At 35.3% G+C, this 15,324-nt stretch overlaps 1 pseudogene; it reads right to left on the minus strand.

Moving 5' to 3' along the window:
- Window positions 1-3,692: 3,692 nt before the first annotated feature.
- On the minus strand, window positions 3,693-10,135 carry LOC131423046 (metallothionein-1E-like; annotated as a pseudogene).
- Window positions 10,136-15,324: the final 5,189 nt, after the last annotated feature.

The following is a 15,324-nucleotide window of genomic DNA, read 5'->3' on the forward strand; positions in this document are numbered from 1 at the left end:
ATTAAACACAAATTTAAAAAAAATCAAAACACAATTTTCATGCTATTCTTAAACCAGTAAGTGACACATTGAACTGAATCTTGCCTAAATAATAACTTCACAATCTTCTATGGACAAACACAAATGTGAAAGTATCTCCTTTTTTCATAAACACAAGCTAAAAAATTCAGATAACTGTTGTTTTGTAAATTGTAGATTTTGTAGGTTTCAACTCTACATTAATATTTTCTTTAAAATTATGGATAGAGGAAATTATGAATTATAATAAGGGAAAGCATATTCTTTATAAATCAAGTTTTCTACAGAATAAAGTATATGAAAAATTTTTTCTCTTAAATAAAATACAGTAGAAGGAAAATATTTTGCATATTTTATTTTGAAATATACCTAAAATTAAAACAAAAAATTGATAGCTGATAGTATTTAACCAATAATAATTAACCAAAAATATTGAAATAAGGCAAGACTAATTGGAAATGCCTGACTCACAATGATCTATTTAGTATTGAGCTAGTATTAAAAAACCAACACATTTATTTTCAACAAAAGCCATAAATAACAGTATTAAAGGGAAAAAAGATACCATGGGTTATAATACATTTCCAACACAATATTACCTGTTCCTTGGGTTGGAGGTTTTTTTCCCTAATTTAGTGGTTTTTTTCCTCTTCCTATTCAAAAAAATCAAATTCTGTTAAATTATTAATCATTTACAATCACGAATGTTATACATATTTTCCTTCAAGCTCAGGTAATAGGAACCTGTATTTTTAGTCAGTGTAATTCAACCTTGCATTACCTCAGAAATGTCACTCCCTTGACACTTAATCATGTCAAAACAGTGGTATGTATGTCACGTCTTTCGTGTAGCAAAGATTCCTGCAGTAACAACATGGAACCACTGTGACATTTTTCTAATTATCCATCATTTCATGTCTACGTAGTTGAAGGGCATTTGTTAAGCATAAACTTTCAGTTCATTTTTGGTATTCTAGATTGACTGTGCTACTAGAAAAATTTATATTACATATGTTTACATTTATTTCCTACTAATCTTTAAATTGCTTGATCATTGTATCTGCATTTAGTGTCATTAAAGACTGTGTGTGTGGGAAGAGAACTTGACGGTAAACTCTGCAAGCACAGGGATTGTATTTATGTGTTCAAAGTTCTATCCCCAGGGCAAACACACAGTAGATGCTTAATGAATATCAGTGAAGAAATATATAAATGGATATAACCCATCCCATCCCAATCTTTTTTTTTTAAAGATTTTATTTATTTATTTTTTCCTCCTTAAAGCCCCAGTGGATAGCTGTATGTCATAGCTGCACATCCTTCCAGTCGCTGCACGTGGGACGCGGCCCCAGCATGGCCGGAGAAGCCGCGCGTCGGCGCGCCCCCGGGATCCGAACCCGGGCCGCCAGCAGCGGAGCGCGCGCACCCAACCGCCAAGCCACGGGGCCGGCCCTCCCATCCCAATCTTTAAACTTTCCTGCATAGTTCATAACGTGAGTGTTTTAAGGAATATTCTCTTTACCATTTTATTTCAGTAACACTTAAATTTAAATATCAGTGTGAATTTTGGGAGAGAAATGGCAGAGTTCTGTGTCAAGGTTAACTAAGTCAGTAAGACTGGTTGGAGATGATTTGGAAGGGACAACAAGAGGCAGTTTTATCTACACTATGTACTTATCTATACTACGGGGTTAGTGAAGCATATCTTGTTTATTGATCTGTATCAGGTTAGGATATTTTGCTTTCAAATAACAGAAATCCAATCCAAACAGGCCGGAATAGTAAAAGGATAATTTTGGCATGTGTATTTGAATAGTTTAAATAAGAAATGATCCTGTAGCATAGTTTACCAAATTTTATGTTTTGCTTCTAAGATATATAAGCTAGAGTCTCCCCAAGTTGACAAGATGACTTCCAACAGCCTCAAAGGGCTGCATTCTTCCTTGTTCCCCTTCAGGAGAAATTTGCTTCTACAGGTATCTTCTGCAGAAGAATGAGGAATTTTTCTTACTCAGAAGCCCTCACCCAATATCTCCCTGGCTGGATTTGGGTGTCATGGTCATCTACAGGCCTTTCACACGTCCACCGGAAAAAGACGTTGCTGGTTGCTTTAAGGCCCACACTTACAGTCGTAAGTAACGGATCAAGCCCCAACCTGAATGAAAAACCAGGGTGCTGTGGCCAAAGACAAGGGACAATGACTGTGGGAAGGCCAAAAGCAGAACATGTCCACCAATGCAATTTGAGTGATACTCATGTCGCTTAGAGCATTATTCAAGTGTAGGCTCAGGAATCAAATGATTTTAGCTCAAACAAAGAATTATCAATTTCTAAGCGTGAAACATCTTTTTGCCTTACTTTTTACACCTGAAAATGAGGATAACATTAGGATAATAACAGGACATACAATACAGTTTTATCGTGAGTTTTAACTTAGATAATAAATGCAAACTGCTTAGTAAATTGCCTGACACAAAACAAATGCATAATAAATGTTCACCATTATAATAATAATAATAATTGTTATTATCATTACATGTGTATATTGTTTACAACGGGCATATATTACCCTTATAATTAGCAAAATAAACATCATAATACACATCTCTAGAGTATTATTGTCAGGATTGAATGCAGTAATAATCCGTGTGTTTATTTCCCTTATAGCAGTTGTTTTATAGGTTGTAATCATTTGTTTGGTTGACACTAGACAATTTACTCAAGTTCTTTGGAGACAATGTCTCTGTTGTCTTCATCTTTATAACCCCAATGGCAACTACAACATCTGCTATGTAGTAGATCCTGGTTAAATGCTTATTGAAAACAAGAAGAGAGGGAAAGAGAAGTAAAAGAAAGGACAGAAGGAGAAAGAGAGGAAGGGTGTTGAAAGAGAAAAACGGATAAAAGACCGGAGGATGAAGATGGTCAGCCTGAGGGAGCAGACTCTGAAAGGCCATGGGAGGTGTTCGTATCCATTTTCTGGGCTGTCGCGTGATTACATGTCTTCTTGGTGTACTCAGAAGGCAGACTTGTAAGGGACTACTGGGCAGAAATTGCAGGTAGGCAGTTATGTCTCAACATGAAAACATAAAAACAAAGCAAAACAAAAGCAACCACAAAAAACAAAGAAACACAATAAGGGCTATCTGACAGTAGAATGGGCAGCTTGTTGCCAGACACTCAGAGATCTGGGGACTGCTTGGAGAAACTTTTATCAAGGAGTTTGGTTCACTAGAAAACCCTTTATTTTGATGAGAATTAAGGTGCTCTTCAACTCTGAGATTATGCGGGACCTACAACTTGTCATATTTGGAAATTAAATACACATTGAACAATACTTTAAATGGAACATACTCTATTTAACATAAAACACCAGTGCTTATTTTCTGGTATTTATATTCTGCTTTTCCACTACTCATCCTGCCATCACAGCTCAGGTGGAGAGAATTTCAAGCAGGTTTATGGATGTCAACACTGCATATTTGAATGCAATAAAATTGCACTTTTAAATTTTATTTAATCAAAATCCTTTCTAAGAAAAACATTTAAATAAAATAATTAAAAACCAAAACCAAATTCATTTTCTTAAGGACAAATCATTGCTATTAGAATTTTTTAAAATGCTAGAAGGGACATCACAAAATAAAATGCACAAACATTGAATGCTTGCCTTCTTATTTTTTTAAATAAAGGATAGCTGATTCAAGAATCTTGCACCCTCTCTCTGTATCTGAGGAACAAAGACTACATTCCACATTTGCTCTACATGAGGCAATGAATAAAAGATCATAGATAAAAGAAAACCGGTAAATCATCATTTGCATTGTATTGATGTTTACTGAAGTATAAAATCCCCTAGAATTTAGATGTGCTATCACATTGTTATGGAGAAGGTGCTCTTGTCAAATAACGTGGGATTCAAAACACACATTTGTGTGTGAGGATTGATCTGAGATGAATACTATGACAAATTCCTGAAAAAAAAAGAAAAATATCGCTGTGTCCTATTATACCATGAGAGATGCAGAATTTCCTATATTTTAAGGCTTTGTTTTTCATTCCTATTTTATTATTTTTAGAAAACACTTACCAATAAATAATGAATGGTTCCAAGAATATTATTTAAACAGTAAAATGTGAAAATAAAATACATAAAGTTCTTGATTTATTAAAAAATTAAATACATGAATTTAATTCTTTTTTATTTTAATGAATTGTAATTTAAAAATAAACTATTCCCCCATAATATTTTTCTAGATGTTGATGTTAAAATCTTAATAGAAGATGATTAAAAATTGGATCAGAGTTAACAAATTTAACAGTTATTTAAAAGTGTACCTACTAATATTCTATCAGTTTATAGGACTAGTATCTTCTAATGCTTTTCTCCCAATCCAACATAGAAAAGCAGCTTACAATTGATCTGTGACATTGCTGCCTTGGTCTGTCTAATACTTGAATTATAAAGATTTATTGGGGGGAAAAGAGATAGTTATGATGAAGTTGAGAGTGGGCAGTGGAAATTTTAAAGACATAACTGTGAGCCAAATTATTCATTTGAGATTTAGGGAACTGCCAGGCATGAAAATAATTTACATTGACTGGAAAGCCAATGAAGCAAGGGACAGTTACGTAGACATAGACAAGGAAAGGAACAAGAATAGGAAAGTGATTAGGATTTCACAGAATCATAGAATTATAGATTTGGGAGAGGTCATAGAGAAGTTTTTTGCATTGTTATTATTATCAACCCATTTATTGAAACATAATCTACAAAAAGTAACATATGTTAAGGGTGCAGCTTGATGAACTCTTATAAATATTTACAAATGAGTGATTGTCAGTAGGATCAAGGTAAGAATATCACTAACATCTCAGAATCCTTCCGGTTCCCCCATCAGTCACTACCTTTCCCCAAATGTAATGCCTGTCAACCTTCAGAAACAGAAACCAGTTTAAGAGGCAAAGCATTTTTTTGGGATGGAAGAATTGCAGTTTGGGGAGCACAGATTCAAGTAGAAACCCAAATAGTATCCTGCTGGGGAGTAAAAGTCAGGGGCTTTTACAGGCAAAGAAAGGAAGTTGCATTACATAAAATTTTAATTGGAATGGGAGGCAGAGAGCTAGTCTTGGCTAAACATTGGTTGACTATTGATTCTGTCTTCAGAAAGTCCACCGTCCTCAGTCTTTGTGTTCAGGATGTCCATTCTCCTGCTGACTTCTCAAACAGTTGCTTGTAAAACAACAGGCACTTTGGCCCAGTCCAGGGTTCAAGACAGGAAGGCAGTTTCTCTGCAAAGGCAGCTCTGACTCCATTTAAAATAGTCTCACTAAGGTCAATTTTGACATCTTATTCTGAATTCTATCACCTTAGATTATCTTACCCTGTTTTTAAATTTCATAATTTTATTTTACTCAATAATATCTTTGAGACTTATCCATGTTTTTTATGTAACATAATTCATTCCTTTTCATGCTGTGTAATAATCCATTTTGAGATGATACTACTATTTATACATTCTTCATTTTATGGACATTTAAGCTGCTTGAAGTTTTTAGCTATTATGTCTAGAGCTGATATAAACATTCTTGTACCTTGTATCATTGGTCATAAACACGCGTCTGTCTTTGGTATATATCTAAGAGTGGAATTGTTGGGTCATAAGGTAGATATATCTTTAGCTTTTTTTTTTTTTTTTTAAAGATTTTATTTATTTATTTATTTCCCCCCAAAGCCCCAGTAGACAGTTGTATGTCATAGCTGCACATCCTTCTAGTTGCTGTATGTGGGACGCGGCCTCAGCATGGCCAGAGAAGCAGTGTGTCAGTGCGCGCCGGGGATCCGAACCCAGGCCACCAGCAGCAGAGCGCGCGCACTTAACCGCTAAGCCACGGGGCCGACCCTCTTTAGCTTTAATACAACTGCTAACAGCGTTTCTGTAGTGTTTGTGACAATTTTTACTCCCACCAACATTGTGGGTATTTTAGTCACTCCAGTCTTTGCCAATGTTTGTTATTGTTGTCATGTTTGTTTTCATAATATTTCATTTAATTTAAATTTCCATTTTCTTGATGACTAATGATGTTGAATGTTTTTTCATATATTTATTGACTATTTAGATATACTCATAGGTAAAGTGCCTGTTTAAGAATTTTCCCTATTTTTCAAAATTAATTTTCCTTTTTTTTTTTTTTTTAGTGATTTGTAGAAGTTCTTTGCACGATCTTTATTGATTTTTCTTTTTTCTTAAACTGGTGAGAAATTGAAGGCTGTGTATGTGAAGGGTCTTGGAGAAATCACAGATGTAAAAATGGAAGATCCAAAATTGTGGCACAATTATTCTGCATTGCAATACAATGCCCATTCTAATAAACCACTTCAGGGAAAAACCAAAGTTTTATAGTACCAACCATATGTCCAAAGAACATCACTGCTATATCTCTAATATTTCACAGGCCTGAACACAATCTTAATCACTTTAACTGCCTTTTTTTTTCCCCAGAGGAATTCTGTCTCTAAAAACACACTGAACACTACCATGAAAGTCAGTAGGAAAATAAAGTTTCTCTTAAAAAGGATTTTTTCCTAATAAAATGGTCTAAAGCAATGCAAATAGTCCCCAAATTAATAAAGCATTAAAATGTTACCGCCCAACGTGGGGCCTTCTGCTCGCCGCAAGACATGCCAATAGTCAAGAGGCAAGGCGGTAGGAGAAAATGGACTTTTAATTACAGCTTGCTAGCAGGAGGGAAGATGGCCAACTCATGTCCAAAAGAACCATCTTGAGGGGGGACGAAATGTTACAGCAGTTATATAGGCCACTGGGTTATTGGGGAGGGGGTTAGGAATGTTGACCTTCTGGTGGTACAGACTGGGAGTGCCACACCAGATCTTTCAGTTTTCACTGATGATGGCTCTCAGCATAGACTCACTGTTCGGGGGTCATCACATTCCTAAGGAACTCAAAAAAGCAAAGTTATTATCTTATCGCAGCTGGGAGGTACATGCACAAGCAGGGGTCATAAAATCTACAGAGTAGTTAGATCCCCTGAAGGATGCATAGCCAGCTGGGTTAGTTTGTCAGAAGTCTTTCGAAGTTACCATAGAGTTTTTCTTTTCTACAATATGCCTTCCCTTATGTTAACCTTGTCTTGAACTGGTACCAAAAATATATCACAAGTTCAAATAGATGAGGGAATGTTTTAAAAATAAAAAGTTTTCTGGTCAGAAGATGAGGAAAGCAAAAAAAAAGAAATGGATATTTTCTAGTATTAGTAATTTAGAATTTTTGGTGGACAGAGAGTACGGAGAAGCAGAGTTGAATATTGGTGAAGTAAAAACACTTAAGGGAATTAAACCAGGAAAACTGGGCCCACACATTGAAAAAATTTGTTATTGGGATGCAGAAATACAAGCCTATGATAATCAATCTACCGGAAATTACCACATGTAGGTAGAATTTACCAATTTTTGTAAGAGGTAGAGAAACGAATTCTAATTAATTCTAATTAAAACCTACAAACCAAAAGTTGTAATCACATTCCTTAGGAAACAATTGGGTTAACAAAAAAAAATTTCCATTGCAATGCAAATTGATATTGGTTATTTTTAGTATTATTGTACTTTCATTAAGAGTAAACCAAAGCAGATTTATATTTTCAAGTGTTAATTATTAAATAAAACTAAATATTATTATTGTAAAAATATTGCTTTGCTTTATGACCTTGTGAAATTAACTTTTTAATCAAGTTTCTTGATCTAAAAGAAAAAAACTGTTTAAAGCAAATAGAATTGGCAGATTTAAATAACATGCCTATATTTGTGGGATTTTCTTCAGTGCTTTAACAGAGTATTATTAAATGTCAAATGAATACTTTACCAATAGTTATTGAATACCTGTTTAATTTCTATCAATAGGTATTTTGCCTAAAGATCAACTAAATATAGACACAGAGACCATAGTTAACCATCAATATTTATCAATTGTTCATCCTGTCATCAGGTGAGCAGTTCTCTTGAATACGATGTAAAATACTAAGAGAAAATGCATTCTCTTATTTTCTAAAGTGTAATTATAAAGGAAATTGTAATTGGACATTTTTTAAAGTTTGCAATTTATAATATATTATTAAAACAATCATCACTTATTATTCACAAGTAATCAGGATGATATCTTACAATAGACTTTAAAAAGAGTGGTTGACACCAATGTCCTTCAACTCAGAAATTAGTGTAGGATATAATTACTTTTCATTCCAATTACTCAGTAAAATATGATATAATGATGATGTCTTGATATCTATCAAATTAAAAATAACCAGTAACACCCATCAGTATGGCTATTATAAAAAACACAGAAAATAACAAGCGTTGGCAAAGATGTGGAGAAAATGGATCCCTGTGCCTTGCTGATGAGACTGTAAAATGGTGCAGCTACTGTGGTAAATGGTAGAATGATTCCCCCAAAAAATTAAACATAGTATTACCATATGATCCAGCAATTTTGCTTTGGGTATATACCCACTAAAATCGAAAGCAACGATTCAAACATATATTTGTACACCCATGTTCAGAGCATCATCATCACAATACCCAAAAGATGGAAGTAACCCGAGTGTTCGTGGACAAATTAACAGATAAAATGTGGTATATACATACAGTTGAATATTATTTAGCCTTGGAAAGGAAGGAAATTTTGACACATGCTACAAAATGGATTAATCTTGAAGACACTATACTAAGTGAAATAAGTTAGCCACAAAAGGACAAATATTGTGTGATTCCACTTAAAGGAAGTTCCTAGAGTAGTCAAATTCATGGAGACAGAAAATAAAATGGTGGTTGTCAGGAGATGGAAGAGGAGAGAATAGGGACTTTGTGTTTAATAGGTACAGAGTTTTAGTTGGGGAAGATGAATAAATTCTGGCGATAGATCATGATGGTGGTTGCACAACAATGTGAATGTATTTAATACCACAGAACTGAACACTTAAAAATGAATAAAATGGTAAATTTTCTGTTCTGTATTTTACCACAATTTTTACAAAAAGAAAAATAAGTTGACCGTACTCCATAGGAAATAAAATTGTCTACATTTAATTACGATTAACCAAAAAAATACTTTATTATTTTAAAAGTTTTTTTATTGTTTTACTAAGATTTGCCCTAATTATTCATATTTAGTATGAGTTATTTGTATTAAATTTTAAAAAGTATGCCAGATGCTTTAAAGTTTTAAATATTAAAAAAGTTTATGTACTACAAAAAATATCTGATTGCAATAAGTAGTACAATAAAAACTATTTAGCACCATATGTCATTGAATAATTAGGTATTTCTTCATACCTCGATTTCTCAAGGTGGTTATATTTTAATACAAACACTTTTTCTCTTCTCTATCAGTGAGAAAGAAGTCCATCAAAGACGTCTTCCACTAAGAAAACATCCCTGTACATTGCAGGCAGATGTCATCTCAATCTCTGATGAAATTCTCTTGCTATTTTTTTTTTTTTTTTAATCTGTTGCCAATCCTCCTCTTTTTGCTTGAGGAAGATTCACTCTGAGGTAACATCTGTGCCAGTCCTCCTCTGTTTTGTATGTGGGTCACCGCCACAGCATGGCCTCTGGTGAGTGGTGTAGGTGCATACTTGGGAACTGAACCTGGGCTGATGAAGCAGACTGTGCTGAACTTAACCACTAGGCCATGGGGCCAGCCCCCTCTCTTGCTATTCTTGACTGCACGAATCATATGTCTATATTTATTTTTTTCGAGTCAACAACTTTTATTGTGATTCACATATTTCATAGACACAGGGATGTTGCAAACAAGTCAGGGTTGTATAAAAAGATTTTTAAAAATGCACATTTTTAAGTGTTTGTGTGTGTATGTGTGTGTGTTGCTCTATTAACACAGGGAGAAGGCTTCCCCCGACATCAGACCCAGCAGCTGCACTTGTCCAATGCCCTCTGCAGACACAATTCTGGACACACGTGGCACAGCCCACGGGGCAGCAGGAGCAGCAGCTCCTCTTGCAGGAGGTACATTTGCACTCTGCATTCACAGGAGCCGGTGCAGGTGCAGGAGCCACCAGCAGGGCAGGAGCAGTTGGGATCCATGCCAGGTGAGGCTGGAGGTTCAAAGCTAGAGAGGAAGTTGCACTGGGCTGGGCGAAGGCGTGGAGTCATGTGTCTTTTACAACACACTTCCATGTGCATCACGTTGTTGTTTAGGGGTGTTAGGATTTTTTTTGTTTTCTTGGTTGGTTGTTTTTGTTTTTCTGATCAGCTTTATTTTTTGCTCCTGTCAAGGCTTGGTTTTGCACTTCTTGGTAATCTTTTAGGTGTTTGATACAGTTGAAATTGACATGAATTGATTGATAAATGAATGAATAAACATATTAATTGAGAGAAAGTTGTAATGACCAAAAAGATTTCCTTGTTATTGAAAAAGAGAGAATTGGTAGAAACTGTATAAGAAAAGCTCTCATTTGTTTGGTGACTGATAGATTTTTAATATCTATAATTATATTCTGAATACAAACAAGTTTTCTAGAGCAGAGATCAGAGTCCCTAGCAATAACAGCATTGGTTCTCCATACCCCAATCTTTCCCTTTTACTGGGTGATGCTATGAGAGCCAGATGGACCCTGCATGTGCACAAAAGGGGATTCCTGCACCACAGGAGAGGAACCAGAAAAATATGAATCTGGGAACTCATATACATATTGCCTCCCTCTTAAGGAGAGGTAGAGAAAATCTCCTTAATGCAAATAAATTCTCCTCAGGAAGAGAAAAAGAAGTCCCCTAAGTTCTGTCTCCTTGGAATATAAATAAATGCTTCCGGGGGGCAGATAAGATGAGTGTCTCCAGATTTACAACCCCTAAAACGCCTCCGTGGCTCCAGATTTCATTCCATTTTGATACGTAAAAACACATCTGCGGGTAGTTCAGTCTTTCCAAAGTTCTCACTATCTGTTTAGTCATCTTTTACATTCCAAGCTTGTCCCTTACCCCAAGTTCCAGTAAAATTTGCTCAGAAAGCTCTAACCACACAGATGTGTAAAAATTTTTTCTCTTTTCATGCCTCAGTCTTTCTCACCCATCTTTAGAGTGAAACATCTATATTTTATTATCCTATGTGAACGTCTGTGTGCTCTTTTGCCAAATACTAATTCTAATATTGAAGAGAGAAAATATTTTTGAGAGTTTATAAACCAATAAGCTTTGTAATTTAATTATACTTTTGCAAGCTTTAAGTTGAATTCTCCTCCCCTTACCACAAAGCTTCTTTAGACAATGTAACCCCTTACTATTGTTGTGTATTTATTTTTAAACACCTGTTGCATCCTAAGTCATACATGACTCTTTTGGTTGAATTGCATGCCTCTATGGCATCTTTGTCCAACTATCTCTTGAATATTTGTTATGTATGAAAACAGGGCATAAGTGTAATCATATAATTGGGCAAAATCAAAGTAATTGCGAAGGCCATTTTAGTGCAGTATTCCATTTTCACCGTGTGTAATTAATATTTGCATCTGTTATATTGTTATTAAAGCAAGTTGTAGTTTATCTTTACTGTGAACAATTAGAATAGGGAGAACATATTTTAAAGATATTTTGTGGGAAATAATTCTTTTGGTGGGAAATATATTTTATTGTTTCTTTGTTTAAATTTAAGTGATGCAAACTAAAATCCACTCATGCATTAAACATTTCTGGCTTCCTAGTATGTATGGCACTGTGGTTGTCCATGAAATAATGTGAGAAGACCTAACCACCAGTAGTCATACATAATTAGAAAATTATACAACTTGAGAGCCCGAAAGCATCTTAGTGATTATCTTATCATACACTCCTGTTTTGCTGATGTGAAACTGAGTTCTCAGAGAATTTAAGTGGTACAAGTTAAGAAATTATTTTGTGGTAATATTCGATATTACTTATTGAGATAAGCCAGCATTTCCCCCAGAATCATTTATGTGTTTATGATCCATTAAAGTCTCTCGATAGTTTAAGACATTTATGTGTGTGGTAGATATATAAAGCAGAAAACTGTTTTATGTCTAAAAGGTTTTGTTTTTGTTTTTAACCTTCCAGTATTTCTGTAGAAACATTTCAGCAGAATTACACTGGTTTAATTTTTGGATGTTCAACAATGAGTGCTGTTTATATGTCAGGCCACACTCCTCTCCATCCCCACTTAAGAATTTTCCTTTTAATGACCCGCATGGTCAGGTTTAGAAGTTCCAATCCAGGCCTCAGGAGAGCCCTTCCCTACCAGGCAATTCTTCCCTTCATTTGTCCTCAGTCCATAGAGCAGGTCCAACCTCATTATTCTCTGTCCTAAATTATGAGGCAGATTTTTCTTTCTGTACAACCGTGTCAGCATTGTCTCAGTTGCGCATGTGTGCGTGTGTGTGTGTTGGGGGGGGGTGTTTGTGTTTCTTCCTGGCTTCGGAAGAATGTCCTCAATTCTTAATTACCATCATTGCAGGATTTGGTTAAGAATTTTTATGACAATCAGTGCACACTGTCTTCATGTTAATTAATGCTTTTGTTTGTCTGTAGTAGCAGGACCACTGCAAGCAGCATGCGAGACTGCTCAACTAGTTCACCATCTCTCCCATTCCTGGGCGATGGCCGAGTAATTTGATCTTCGGCAAGGAAACTTTACTTTAGAACTCAGGCTGAATTTAAACCTTTGGACTGCAAGAATATGTGAAAAGCTAACTTTTAAATGGTCTCAGAATATATAAAGCTGCTTTCAGTAACTTACAAAGCCCATTATCCTATCTGACTCCTCTGCCTCAAAGTTTGCTTTGGAAAATAACCTAGCTGTCATTTGTTGCCCTGAGTGGCTGCCACAGAGAATCATCTCGTCTAACATACATTTCCCACCTTCTGAATTCTTCCCCTCTTAATGTTCTCCTTTCTATTTAAATTATTTTCAACTCATAACTCTGTTGATTCCATGGTCAAAGCCTATTTAATATATTTGCCCACAAATCCCTTTTAGCTCATTTCAACTTCCTCTCTCATGCAGTGTTTCCCTGAGTCTCTCTACCTATCTTCAGGTCACTGATTCCTTCATTCATTTATTCTTAATCATTTGCCAGGAAAAAAAAAAAAAATTTTAAACTGGCAATAGTACAACAAAAGTCACAATAATACAAAATAAATAAAATGAAAGAAAATAAGTAGAGAGAAAAATGGGACCAAAAAGAGCTGAGAAAAATAAGATCAAGACAGAAGTAATGTTAAGCGAAAAATTGATTCAGAAAAAAACTATCCAGGTACTATAGATAATTTGTACATTTGTTTCTAACATTTTAACCCCAACTTGCAAAGGAGGACATAATTAGTTACATGATTCATGGTCTCCATAAGAGAAAAACATGACTGTTCAGAAGCTGAATTCTCTCAGGCAGAAACCTGAAAGTAATATTTTTCCTATTTGTCCTTACAAAAGGAACACTATAATTCAGTTAATAACATTTCAACAACATACTTATAATGAGTGAAGGTATGTACGACAATAATTTTTAGAGACATTTATTTTAATATAGGCCAAAATCATAACATTACTCTGAAATTCAGAAAAAAAAAAATTCTATGAAAGAACCAAAACAAAACAGTTCAATCAAGAAGCTCCAAAAATCTGGTCTAATGCAGAGGAAGATGATAGTATCCAGGTGTAGGACGGAAAATACATGCCACCCACATTCCTGAATGGCAGCATCTCCCTTGATGATGGTACAAATCCTTAACTGATTGTTAAATCCTTTTGCCTGGATTCATATGAGACCCCAGGGAGCCACTGGCAATCAAGTGGGCATCGAATTTGAGAAGAAGCCTGGATGCAATCAATTTACTCAAGGCATGGATGTTCTTCATGTTCTTCAGGCAGTACTCCATAAATGTCATTTTTCTCTACTGAACTTGTATATGCAATGAGAGGAAGTGGCAAATACTTAGCAGTGCAGCTATTCTGGATGGCTTTTTAGTAGGATTCAAAAGTCTTACTAGTCTTATTTGTGGATGGAAACAGCTTTTTCTTTTTAAAATGTGGTACCCTAAATGACAAGACATATTTGTTAGCATAAAGCCACTCCAACACTGCTCTCAGGTGTAATAAGGAAGTGCTTTCACCATGTCTGACCGGGCAAGAGAAACAATAGAAAAAATAAACAAATGGTACTACATCAAACTAAAAGACTTCTGCACAGCAAAGGAAACCATCAACAAAACGAAAAGACAACCTAACAATTGGGAGAAGATATTTGCAAACCATACATCTGATAAGGGCTTAATCTCCAAAATATATAAAGAACTCATGCATCTCAACAACAAAAAAACTAACAACCCAATTAAAAAATGGGCAAAAGACCTGAACAGACATTTCTCCAAAGAAGATATACAGATGGCCAACAGACACATGAAAAGATGTTCAAAATCATTAACTATCAGGGAAATGCAAATCAAAACTACAATGAGATATCACCTCACGCCCGTCAGAATGGCTATGATTAACAAGACAGGAAACAACATATGTTAGAGAGGATGTGGAGAGAAGGGAACTCTCATACACTGCTGGTGGGAGTGCAAACTGGTGCAGCCACTATGGAAAACAGTATGGAGATTCCTCAAAAAAGCAAGGATAGAACTACCATATGATCCAGCTATTCCACTGCTGGGTATTTATCCAAAGAACTTGAAAACACCAATGCATAAAGATACATGCACCCCTGTATTCATTGCAGCATTATTCACAATAGCCAAGACTTGGGAGCAACCTAAGTGCCCATCAAGAGACGAATGGATAAAGAAGATGTGGTATATATACACAACGGAATACTACTCAGCCATAAGAAATGATGAAATCCAGCCATTTGTGACAACATGGATGGACATTGAGGGTATTATGCAAAGTGAAATAAGTCAGAGGGAGAAGGTCAAATACCGTATGATTTCCTTCCTTAAGTAGTAGATAATAACAATAATAAACAAACACATAGAGACAGAGATTGGATTGGTGGTTACCAGAGGGGAAGGGGGGAGGGAGGAGGGCGAAAGGGATAATTCGGCACATGTGTGTGGTGATGGGTTGTAATTAGTATTTGGGTGGTGAACATGATGTAATCTATGCAGAAATAGAAGTATAATGATGTACACCTGAAGTTTATACAATGTTATAAACCAATGTTACTGCAATAAACAAAAAATTTTTAAAAAAAGAGAGATGAAGTGCTTTCAATATAATACCTTAAAATCTCTTAAAGTTTTTCTTTTTTTTTTTGTGGAAG

Source organism: Diceros bicornis, chromosome 27, assembly GCF_020826845.1.
Source record: "Diceros bicornis minor isolate mBicDic1 chromosome 27, mDicBic1.mat.cur, whole genome shotgun sequence".
Classification (NCBI taxonomy): domain Eukaryota; kingdom Metazoa; phylum Chordata; class Mammalia; order Perissodactyla; family Rhinocerotidae; genus Diceros; species Diceros bicornis.